This window comes from Varanus komodoensis, unplaced genomic scaffold, assembly GCF_004798865.1.
Source record: "Varanus komodoensis strain SLA01 unplaced genomic scaffold, ASM479886v1 scaffold1, whole genome shotgun sequence".
Classification (NCBI taxonomy): Eukaryota; Metazoa; Chordata; class Lepidosauria; order Squamata; family Varanidae; genus Varanus; species Varanus komodoensis.
The window spans coordinates 48,027,288-48,038,775 of NW_025335268.1; the positions used below are offsets into that span (position 1 = coordinate 48,027,288).

An 11,488-nucleotide genomic window follows, 5' to 3' on the forward strand; every position below is an offset into this window, starting at 1 on the left:
CATCCTCTTTCCTCCTTTTTTAAGATCAAAATCTGCCCAGTCCTGCCTGCAGTTTCCAGGGGTGAACCTGGAACCTTTTATGTGCCAAGTAAGTGATCCGCACTGAACTACAGCCCTGCCTCAAGGCTACACGTGCCAACTCTTCCTTCTCTTCTTCCCAGACAAGAAAATAACTAGGCAAGGTATTTTGCATTCTTTAGACCTGTATGACCTTTGCAGTTTCATATGAGAAGTGTGGAAACTTTCCTTTTTAAAAGGAAAGCTGCAGAATTAAAGCCCATGGTGTAAAAGAAAAGTTCCAGATATTTGTTCAAGAAAACCAACTGGTCTGTTTAAGCCTCAAGGTGCAATCCTGCGTATGATAGCAGCAAAAAAAAAAAAAAAAAAGCCTACAACTCCGACACATCCCGGCCAACTCTGCTGGGAACTGTAGGTGTTTTTTTCTGCCCAGACACGCATAGGATCACACCCTTAGTGGTTTAAATGGAATGCAATGTAAGATGAAATACTGCCACAAGATTTCTCTGTGCACGTAGGGACAGGTGTCAGAATGAGGCCAGGTTTATGTGCAAGTATATGCTGCACAAAAGTATCTTGATGTTCCTTGTTTTCTATCACGGCATGTCCTCATGGTCTTAGCACTATCTACTCCGATACACAAGGGTGCATTTCATCTGATCATCCTGCAGTGGTTCTAGCATTTCGTAGTTGTCTCATCATCTTCATCCCCATCCTGATCATCATGGAACAGGATGAAAAGATCACTTTAAAACTACATAACCATAGCACTGATTTGTAGGAATACCCCAGACATATCTAAACATGTAAGATTTCAGCTGTAAAACAGACACCAGAGCTCAAGCCTGGCTACAAATGCCATATCCTCAAACTTTCCTTCACATTTCCAGGTATGCGGTTGTGGTGGTTTTGTTTGCTATAAATTTGGCATGCACATCCAAACTGAATTCTGACACCAAAACAGGTTCTTGGGCTCAGCCTGGAATTATACTAGTCCTGTGCACAGCACAAAAGGGAGAAAGTAATGCTTTCTAATCCTATGGCGGCCTTGTCCAAGGGGGCATCATGCAGATGTTCTGGACTACAATTCCCATCAACAATGCTGATCAGTTGAGGTGGTTGGGGCTGATGGGGGCTGCAGTCAAAATATGTGCATGGTATCAGTCTGGGGAAGTCTGTCCTAAAGGAAAGCTACTTGGATGTAGGATTAATTGTTTAAGTACTCCTGTTGGTATGCTTTTAAGAACAGTCCAACGTTCCAAAATATATAATTTTGCCACTATTTCTTTATTAATTTAAATCCTGCCCACTCGCCAAGATACTCAGGGCAAAATGGCTTCTCCCTCACCCCACCTGGACCTCTTTTATTTATCCTCACAGCAACACCCGAGGAAAGCAAGGCAGAGATGAGTGTCCAAACAGCTTGTTGTCTGAGTAGGGATTTGAATTCAGGTTCCTTAATCCTAATCCAATAATCCAGCCTTTACATCATGCAGCCCAGGAAAAAACCTTCATTGCCGAGCTAAGATGCTGAGCTTTTATTAGAGACACAGGAGAAGCTGCATGAAAAGGTAACAACATTGGAGTTGCACAACTGCTCAGATGATTTATCTCTTACTTCTGTTATGTCTGAAAGCACCTGGCATGTAATCAAGAAATACACCTACTCCTCAATATCCCATTGTCCTTTCTAGGCAATATGCACAGTCAGTTCTCATCACTGATTATGTGGAAAGGAAACACAAAATGATGGCCAACTTTGGAAAATGCACCAGGGAGCAAGATAGCGACATCCAAATACCACAAATATGTGTGCGGTGACAGAACATGTACCTGAAGAGAGAAGCCATGGTCACCAATAGTGTGGGAAATGTATTACAAAGGACTTATTTACTTATTTTCCTGTTCTCTCTCCCAAAATAGATTATGTGCCCATTCCTTGAAAGAACAGCTGAGCAACACTTTTACATAACAGTCTAGTTCAAAAGATCCTAACTTGTCTAATTAAGCTGAGATATGCTCGGCTCTTTTGTTCCACCTACAGTTAAACCTGGCTGTGTCTAATTAATCATTGAGTGTACTTACATGTAATACCAAACCATGGTTTGGCACTACATGCACAAACAAAATGACTCATACGTTCTTCTTGGCTCATATGCTTCCCACTTCCTTCGTCTCCCCTCCCCTCTTCCTGCCTAGCTACAAAATAAACCAGGATTCAGTCTCATTTTAGCCAATTCCTGGCTTGTCATTATGTGGAACCATGAACTGTGCTTTGAAAAAAGCTCTCATTTGTTAAACAGGAGAGTGAAATTATGAAGGATTTGTAGTTTTCTCATTTAGCAATTGACTGTGATTCATTTTTAACCACTACTAATTTGCACATGACATCGAGTCTGGAATCAAGCAAAGAGAAAGCTAATCCTGATTTATTTCTCTTCTTACTTGTCCAGAAAGACAAGAGGGGAGAGCAGAGCATGCATACCCAAGTCTTCAGCTTTTTTGTACCAGGACGCATAGAGCTAAAGCTTGGTTCAGTGCTGTACATGAATCCTTCCATTGTTTCCCATTTTGTCTGCACTGGAAAACTACTGCTACCAGCTCTGGAACAAGCCAGTATCTTGACTCATAGTTTTAAGATCCTGGCTTGTTCTGTACCTGGTAACCATAGCTTTACGGTTAAGACGAAATGGGTAATTATGATTGCAGACTTCCTGGTTTAACTGTGCATCGCTGTGAAGGAAACAGCAAACTGGCTGTGTCCATTAGTGAAGGGCTAATGCATATATTGGCTTAATAAACCAGGCTATAATCGTACAAACACGGTAATTTATTCCAGCAAGTAAGAGTGGATTCTCACTTTCTGCATAATCCTTTTCACAGGTGCACCCACATTTTTGCCAATAAATATGTAAATTGTGAACAGAAGTTGCATATCCATAAAACACTGATCTCTAAGCTCCAAGGTGACCTAGGCATGTGCATGTGAATGTCGATTAAAGAACCCACATCTGTCTTTCGCATTTTGCTTACTTATTTTAAGATCTAAGTGTGCTGTGGGTTGGAATGTAAGTTCCACTCTTATCCTATTGTTGACTTAGACGTTAGAAACAGCTTTCACTTCTTACTCTTCATTTTTCAGCTTGTGTTAAGTGCAAGTTGGCTGATAAAGTAGATAACAAGACAGGACTGTCACTGACTTCAAATGCCTAACTGCTGCTTTCCAAACTATCCATTTAGGCTTAGGAAGAAACAAAACTTAATGCACAATCCCACGCATGCTGCAGTGGAGCGGGGTGGGGGGTATGGTATGGCTGGCTGCAGATGTAGAAAGTCATAGGACCTTTTTCCGACTAAACATGCACTGGGCCACACACCACTAATGCCTTGATCCTACACTTTTTGTCCTATCATTTAAGTGCTCAGGATGGAGCAATGCCTCAAAACATCTATTTTTATGCTTACACTCAGCCTACCAGATGGCCACAAGGGCAGGAATTAAATAGGGTTTGCTTTATTTCAGTGCTAACTCATGCTTTTCACAGCTATTTGATATGCAGAAATTAGCCAGGTGAAGCTTTTCTTACCACTCCATATTGGCATGTCAAGATGTTGCCAAACACATAGAACCAGAGCCTTAAAAAGCTTGAAAGTACTTTTTTTTTAACATGGAAGTTCTGCACAAAGAGGCTGCAATCTTTTCCAAAAACTCATTAGATCATGCCAAATTTAATTAATTTATGGGGTGAATGCTATTTTCCCTGCTCAGATCATTTTTTAATTAATTCCTTTAAAGCCATCACAAAGCTTAATTGAAAAGTTCAGGGGCACATGAAACATATTGAGGAATTATCACACTTCTTATCATGTAATATAATCTCTGCTAAAATTATGCTATAAAACAGAGCATCATTAAAACAAGTTATTAAAGTTTCAACTCTCCAACCTTTTTGCATACATTTAAATCATCCTTCCCAAGCTGGCATTTTCCAGATGTGCTGGAGGGCAACTCCCATCTCTCCCAGCAAGCATGGACATTTGCCCATACCTGGGAGTTGTAGCACATCTAACACATCCAGAAGGCACCAACTTGAAGACAGAACAAAAAGCATTTGTGCAAATATGCGCTCTTAAAATGAGGATAATCACAAAAAGACAAGTCTCTGATCTCTTTCCTGAATAATGCATTTCAGGAAATACATTATTTCAAAATACATTTTGCAGCCTTTTATTATATTTCTTAGGAAAGACCCTCTGCTTTGTAGTACATTCTGCTGACATTCTTGTGGCTGGGTATTTGCCATGTGGGAAACAGACAATCTTGCACCATAAATTGCTTCGTTATTCTTTCATGACATGATGCCCAAGGATGCCTTGTTAGTCATAGCAACCGTGTTTCTAGCTCATAAAGAAGGTCATACAGAGAGTTCTTGGGGGCTGAGGCCATCATCCCATCTGGGAAATACTGACAGCTCTATGAACATTAAACAGACACTAGTGCCCAGGATTAGAGAATCCATTCTAAACCATCATAACTCTCTCTCCCTGAGCACTATTTTCTCCACTGCTTTCAAACTTCATGATCTCTACCTTTTTCTTCACCTCACTTGCTGCTGGGATAACAGTTAGCATATGTACATAGGAATCTGCCTCATACTGAATCAAGCCACTGGTCCATTTTGTCTGGGGTTTCAAGCAGGAGTCTTGCCTTCCTACCTGGAGATGCCAAGGACTGAATCTGGGATTTTCTGCATGCAAACTACCACTAAGCAGTGGCTCCTCCCAGAATTATTTTCTGCCCAGTTTATCATGAGGACATATTTGGATTTCACACTGAGGTGGTTTGCATGATCAAGCAGCCCACGATAGCTTATCTAAGCCACTGTGGTCTGTGGTCCATGCAAGTGGCCATTCTGAATATTGAAGCACTGTGTTTTGTCACAGAAACCCCAAAAGAGTAGCTTGTTGGCATGCTTAACACATCACCCACAACCATAAAGCAGCTCATGGTTCCTGACTGATTTGTGATCCACACCAAAAACTCACCTTTGTTGGGTTCTGATGATATGAGAAGTCAGTGTGACAGTATTTCAAATATTCAACTAACTCCTCCCGAGCACACACTGCAATCCATTTATTCAATGCTAGATCCGTCTGTGGTGATTGTGCAAAACCGGCCACAGTAAAAAATCCAACCTGATCTCAGAAGAACCAACATGGCTTATTTGAGGGGAATCAACCTTCAAATAACCCATGGACTGTTACAGGGATATTTGAGGGTTATATCTGTCAGACTCAGCTCTGTCAAAAGATCAACAGCTAAACATGCATTTAAGTAATATTGGGTTCCTTTATTCTAGCAGGAGACAAAGACATCCCACGATAGTCCACACTGAACCCAAGTTCAAATGAACTCATATAACCTTGTACTAGAGGAATAGTTGCCTTCTACTGACTGTGAAATCATGCAGAGATAAATTCTTAGCATCCTGATATTTGATACTTTATCTTGGCCCTGAATAAGTTTTCTATCTCTGAATCAGATTCTTCCTCAGAGTCCATAGTAAGATAGTTCAAATAGTTTAAGATTTTAAGCTTGTTTTGAAGTGCCTCACCATGTTATGATGATTTCATCATGCATGGTTTTAATAAGTTCCGTATAGATTTGGGATGTATTAACAGAAGTGTTACTTCCAAATCATGAGAAGTAGTAGTTTCCCTATGCTGCTCAGTAGTCAGATGCCTTCTGGAATCCTGTGACCAGTTCTGGGAACCAAGATTTAAGAAAGGTACAGAAAAATTAGAAAGGGTCCAGAGGAGGGCAATAAAAATGATCCAGGGTTTGGAAACACTGCCCTACGAGAAGAGACTGAGAGAACTGGGTATGTTCAGCTTTGAGAAGAGAAGGTGGGTGGGTGGGCATGATATCCCTCTAGCAGTACCTTAAAGGCTGTCACAAAGAGGAAGGTCAAGATCTCACTGATCCCAGAGTGCAGGACACGGAATAATCAAGTCAAGCTGCAACAACCCAGGGTCAGGCTAGATATCAGGGAGTTTCCTCACAGTCAGAGCAATACAACAGTGGAACCAGTTGCCTAGAGAGGTGGTGGGCTCTCTCACTCTAGAGACATTCAAAAAGAAACTGGGGGATCTTAGTGGGATGGTGTAAATTGGTCTCCTGCAACAGCATAGGGGTGGACCCGATGGCCTTCATGGCCCTTCCAACTCTACTATTCTATGATTCCATACCAATAGCTTAGGTCTATTGGATGGTATACAACAGAGTATTTTGCATTAGAGTTAGGATGGAATAGGAGATGTGCATTGGGTATGTACTTCCAAAGTCCTTTGGCTGGCCTGAACCCGGAAGGCTTAGTGTTTTCCTGGGACTTCAAAAAATGTACTCCAGGAGCTGAATTTTGCTTAATTCCAGATAATGGCTTATGTGCTTTAATTGCTTTGCTTTGTTATCTCAAATGGCTTTTGTGATGACCTAGAGGAAGTCTCCCTTGAGCAACCAGCAGACATAATAGTTATCTGCAAGAATCACAATTAGGGGTTCTGCTTCCAGATCAAGTGGATCCTCTAAGGTTACATGCAGGGCTGGATGAGAATGGAGCATGGGAGGGTTTCCTTTACAGGCAAGGCCAGCGGGTCAGAGGAGGAGACTGTGCTGAAGAAATCAAGAATGGCATCTAGTCAAATGAAGATTGCAAAATAGAGAGAATTACCCAGAAGGAGGGATTGTGCAGTATCATTTTCAGACAATTAGAAAAACCTTCCACCCCACACTTCTGGACAAGAACTGAGCCAGCCCAAAAGCTACGCAGATTGCATGCACCGGTGTACGTCTCTCTCTCCATAATCCACTCCTCCATGTTATGCTTGTGATTTGACTAACCTAGCTGTGTGCGTGTAAATATGAATGTGTTTTCTGTTTTAACCATTTCAGAGGCAATTAGCTTTAGGAACTTGTTTCTTCTGTGACAGGTGGAGGTAGGTGAGAGCTCCACCTTGCCTGAAACAGGGCTTTCCTTAAGACGAGATGGTTTAGCACCAACTGAAGGCTTCATGCCTGCACTTTTTTCTGTAGGATGCTGTACCTTGCCGGGCACCACGGCCCTTGGCTCATAAGGAGGATGGGTGTTGCACCAACTCCTATGTACTAACTGGGAAAGACAATGGCCTCTCTACTAGGGTTCCTTTCTGAGAGTTTACACTTCAGGCATTGGATGTTGGTTTTGGGGAGACTAAGAGAACATTTTATGGTTTTCATGCCTTTGGGGTTGTTTTAAAAGAAATCAGAAGTTTTCTGGATTAAGACTTGTTTTGCTAAAATTACGCCTTTCTAAAATTATGCCTTTTCTATGTCTGTGCCTTTTTCTGATGAAAGCTCAAGGTGCTGTTTGACTATTTTAGTGCTGCTTGTTCTATAAGCCATGTGGTCAAATCTCTGAATTTCACATCAGCCACTTGTGCCATGATAACTTACTAGGTAGCATGATTTTATCATCTGCCTTGTTGTTTAGTTGTGTTTGTTTCCTTTCCTTCAAATGAGTGTGTTTCTTACCTCCAGTCCTGTAAGATCCTGAGAAAACTCAGCCTGATCAGCTGAATTTCTCCAGTACAGTAAGAATGATTCATTGCTGCAGTGTCAGGGGAGGCACGACACTTTCCCCTCAAACAAGCCATGGCACATGGGTTGGGATAACGTGACAAGCTGGCTGGCAGCTCGGGAAATGGTACCTGAGAAGTGACAATATGCTTGTTTGGATGGTGTGCACTGCAGTGGTGGCGGGACTGATTTTGAACATTGCTTTCCCAAAGATCTCCACACCAAGTGTCCAGCATTTCCGCTGAGATAGATGGGCCAGTAGAATGAGACCCTGTGGCAAAGCAGGCAGGGTGTTTTGACACCAGTAGAACCCAGCAAAGGAGATGCTCAAAGTACACGCATTATCTATTGAAGATTCAATTCCTGGCATTTCTAGGTGGGACTGGGAATAATTCCCAGAGAACTGCTGCCAGTTAGTACACACAGTACTCAGCTGGATGAGCAAAGGGTAGGGAAGCTCCTTATGTTCGTCCAACATGGAATTCAACCTCTATATTATGAAACAAGTTTCTGAAGAGCAGGATACTTCTTTTCTCTCCTGTTCAGTGCAGGCACATCACGGACCTTCTGCCTATACTGGCACATATTCTAGTGTGAGGCACTATTCACACATTATAAACTACACGCTTTTCAAACAGCGATTCACATCCATATCAGAAAATTAACTTGCAATGCACACTGTATTCCTGACAAGAGCTTTATTTCAGTTCTCCATCCCACTTTAGCTCAAAGAATGAGACAAGAGACAAAAACAAAGCACACTTGAGTAGTATTGAGTGAAGCAATCTATCTGTGTGTACCTCATATCAAAATCTATAGAATGAGGAAAGGAGGCGTGGATATGAAGAAGGCTTGCCTAGAGCTACTGGAGTGAACACCTCTACTGATAAGGAAAGCTGTGCATTTTAATACACCCTCAAAACCTGAAACTAGATTCTTATTTCAGAGCACTTTAAGTCCAGGGTCTTCATATGAGAGCGGGTAGAGTCCCCAGTTGGTCCAGAAGCTCTTCACAAATGAAGGGAGATGTAGGAATGCGCAAATTGGCCAAAGTTCTTTGGATTCCCCCTTGTGGCTTGTTCCAGTCCATATCACTCGGAGAGCTGGGACTATTTTATTTTCAGATGAAAATCCGTACGTTCATGCATACATCTCCAAATGTGCACATCCATTGCACACACCTTTGAAATGTATGTACTTTCCCATTGTTTAAATTTATTTGTGTATTTTTCATGACCATCTTTCAAATATATATATATATGCTGTCAAACAATTATCTTTTTTTGGTCTGCAAATCAAAAGCTCAGAAACATATGGACTTCAACCTCAGGTTGTACCATGTGCAGTCCGGAAGGTGGGACTGGGTAAATCCTGATCAAAACCCAAATGAAACTAATTTCTCAGACATCATTAGGGAGGAGAAAAATTGTACTAATATCCTTTTTTCTCCTCCTCTCCACAACTCCCTTTCTATCTGAATCATACTGATGCCTCCAAAGGAGCAACAAGTAAAATATGTTTCTATGCCAACACAACACAAAATACTTACAAATTCTTCTCCAAATTACTATATATCTGCACTTGAGCTTTCTCCACATGAATGCCGCTTTCTGCTCAGGACAAAAGACTAATTGTTACCCATGCACTAAATTACCCCAATTGCCTCTTAATTATACCTTAACAAGTATTTTGCTGAAAAAGAAATGTTGCTGGTCTTACAATAAAGATGTAAAAACATTCCTGTTTAAAAGCAAGATGAAGCACTATTGCCAAATAGCCCAACTATTCATACTTCTATTTAATAAGGAAATAGCCCTCCTCCACTCCCTCCTTTTTTGGTACACCCATCTTAAAATGCAAAGGGGGAAATTTTTCTCTTATTGAATCCATTTATATATTTGGGGGATCAGAGTCTGTTTTATCTACATTGTATCAGACAGCACTACATCAGGAAGAAACAAAATCTGGAACTCCTCCTGAGAGTTTATTGAGCAAGATAATGTCAGCTTTAAACACCTGGCTTCAATCCTGCACAAACACTGTTGCCCTTGACCAGTGGGATTTATATGATCATCATCATTATTGCATTGCATGTGAATCCCAGCTTTTTTCCTCTTGCAAGGAACCCACTGAATCTTACACAGCTCCATTTTATGCTCACAACGTTTGATTAGGCTGAGAATGAATGACTGGCCAAAAGTCACCCAGTGAGTGTCATGGCCGGTGGGAATCAGAACATGGATCTCCCAGGTCCCCAGTCCAACACTCTAATCACCATGCCACACCCATTGTATTTAAGTTGTAGCACGTATGACAAACACACATGTCTTTAATGCTGTATTTGACTGTGGAATTTCAAAGGAAAGTTGGTCCTGCAGAAAGTGACTCACTGAAGAAGTCCTGATTCAGTTGCACAACTTCTGAAAACTTCACCAGAATATCAGTGCTTGGGATTTCATTTCTGGTTTCACTTGGTGTTCTACTCCAGAGAGTATACCTAGAACCTAAATGAATGCAAACTAATAATGCTTCTATATGAACACAGTAAGAGTCTTGAAAGCGAATAAAGGGTTCTCTCCCCCACAGAAGGAAAGTCTGTACACAGAATTCTATTCACGTCTCAGCAGTGGACTGCGTTCTGTGTAAAGCGATCAAGGCACTGCAAACGTTAAGCACGGACCATTTAAGCTGTTCATTAACAGGTCATCTGGGTATGACACTCTTCTTACAACCATCTGCCTGATTAATTAACCATTCAAGCTGCAATCCTAATGCGATTTAGGACAGAATGGATGGGGTCTCTCCTCAATTCTATCAAGCGAAGGAGACTAACACTCCCCCTTCGATAGTTTCCATCTGTCCCTCTCCTCCATACAAATATTCAGCAAAGCAACTGTTCCGTGTGTGTGTCACCAGGCATAAAATCTGAATATAAAAAGCAAAGTTCTTTTAAAATAGAGAGAACATAAAAGAACATCAGCGTTATTTCTCTCTCCTTCCCCTTCCACGGTCCGTTTTCATTTCTTAAGCCGCGCGGCTGGCAATGAATTGTTCTAAAGAATTTCAGAATTCTCGGAGCCAAACAAAAGAGGGTGTAGCAGCTGCAAAGAGAGAGGAGACTGGCCCCGTTAGGAAGCAAGGTGGCCCAAACCAAGGATATGCAACCTTCTCCGTTTTCTCACTCAGCCTCCTCTGCGCTTGAAACGACCCCTTTCTCTGACATGTGCATGCAGGAAAATGTGTGTGTGGTGTGTGTGTGCATGCATGAGAAGGAAGAACAAAGAGTTGCTACTTCCATGCACTGGGAATCCCGAGGATCGCGGCGATTTCTGCTCATCTTGGGAAGACATTGGTGGGCTTCCCTAGGAACGGCGCTCAAGATTCACCTCGAAAGGGGCTGCCACTGGGCCGAGGGAGCGAAGAACATCGGAAGGGATGATCGCACCTCCCACCCGCGCGCCTCCGGGAATTACCTGTAGCCAAGTGTGCGAGGCGTCCGATGGTCCAGCCGCTCTCGGGCGCTGCTCGGATGGCTCCTCCGCCTCCCGGGTTCGTTCCTTCACGGCTCAGCGCGAGGCAGGCGCGAAGCGCAGCTCTTCATCCCCGCGCTCCTCATTCTTCGAGGGGCGCGGGCAGAAGCGACCACGCGGGGGGCAGAAGAGATGGGGCGCGTGGCGTGGGCTGGGCAGGGCTGAGCTGGGCAGGGGACGAGGGCTTGGGCTCCAGGCTGCAGCCAAGCCTCGCCACTGCTCGCCTTCTCATCTCCACCGCTGCACAGCCAGCCAGATGTGGCGGCCTTCCCCCCACCCCGCGGCTCACTCGCGCGAAAGGCAGAGGTGCCATTGGTGGGAGGCT

At 42.8% G+C, this 11,488-nt stretch overlaps 1 protein-coding gene across 1 annotated transcript in view; it reads right to left on the reverse strand.

Annotated features, from left to right (window-relative positions):
* Nucleotides 1-11,154, reverse strand: part of TMEM200A (transmembrane protein 200A) — a 67,616-nt gene extending 56,462 nt beyond the window's left edge. The window contains exon 1 of the mRNA XM_044424715.1: nt 11,107-11,154. The gene's annotated coding sequence lies outside the window, so the exon portion shown is untranslated. The remainder of the gene's footprint in view (nt 1-11,106) is intronic.
* Nucleotides 11,155-11,488: the final 334 nt, after the last annotated feature.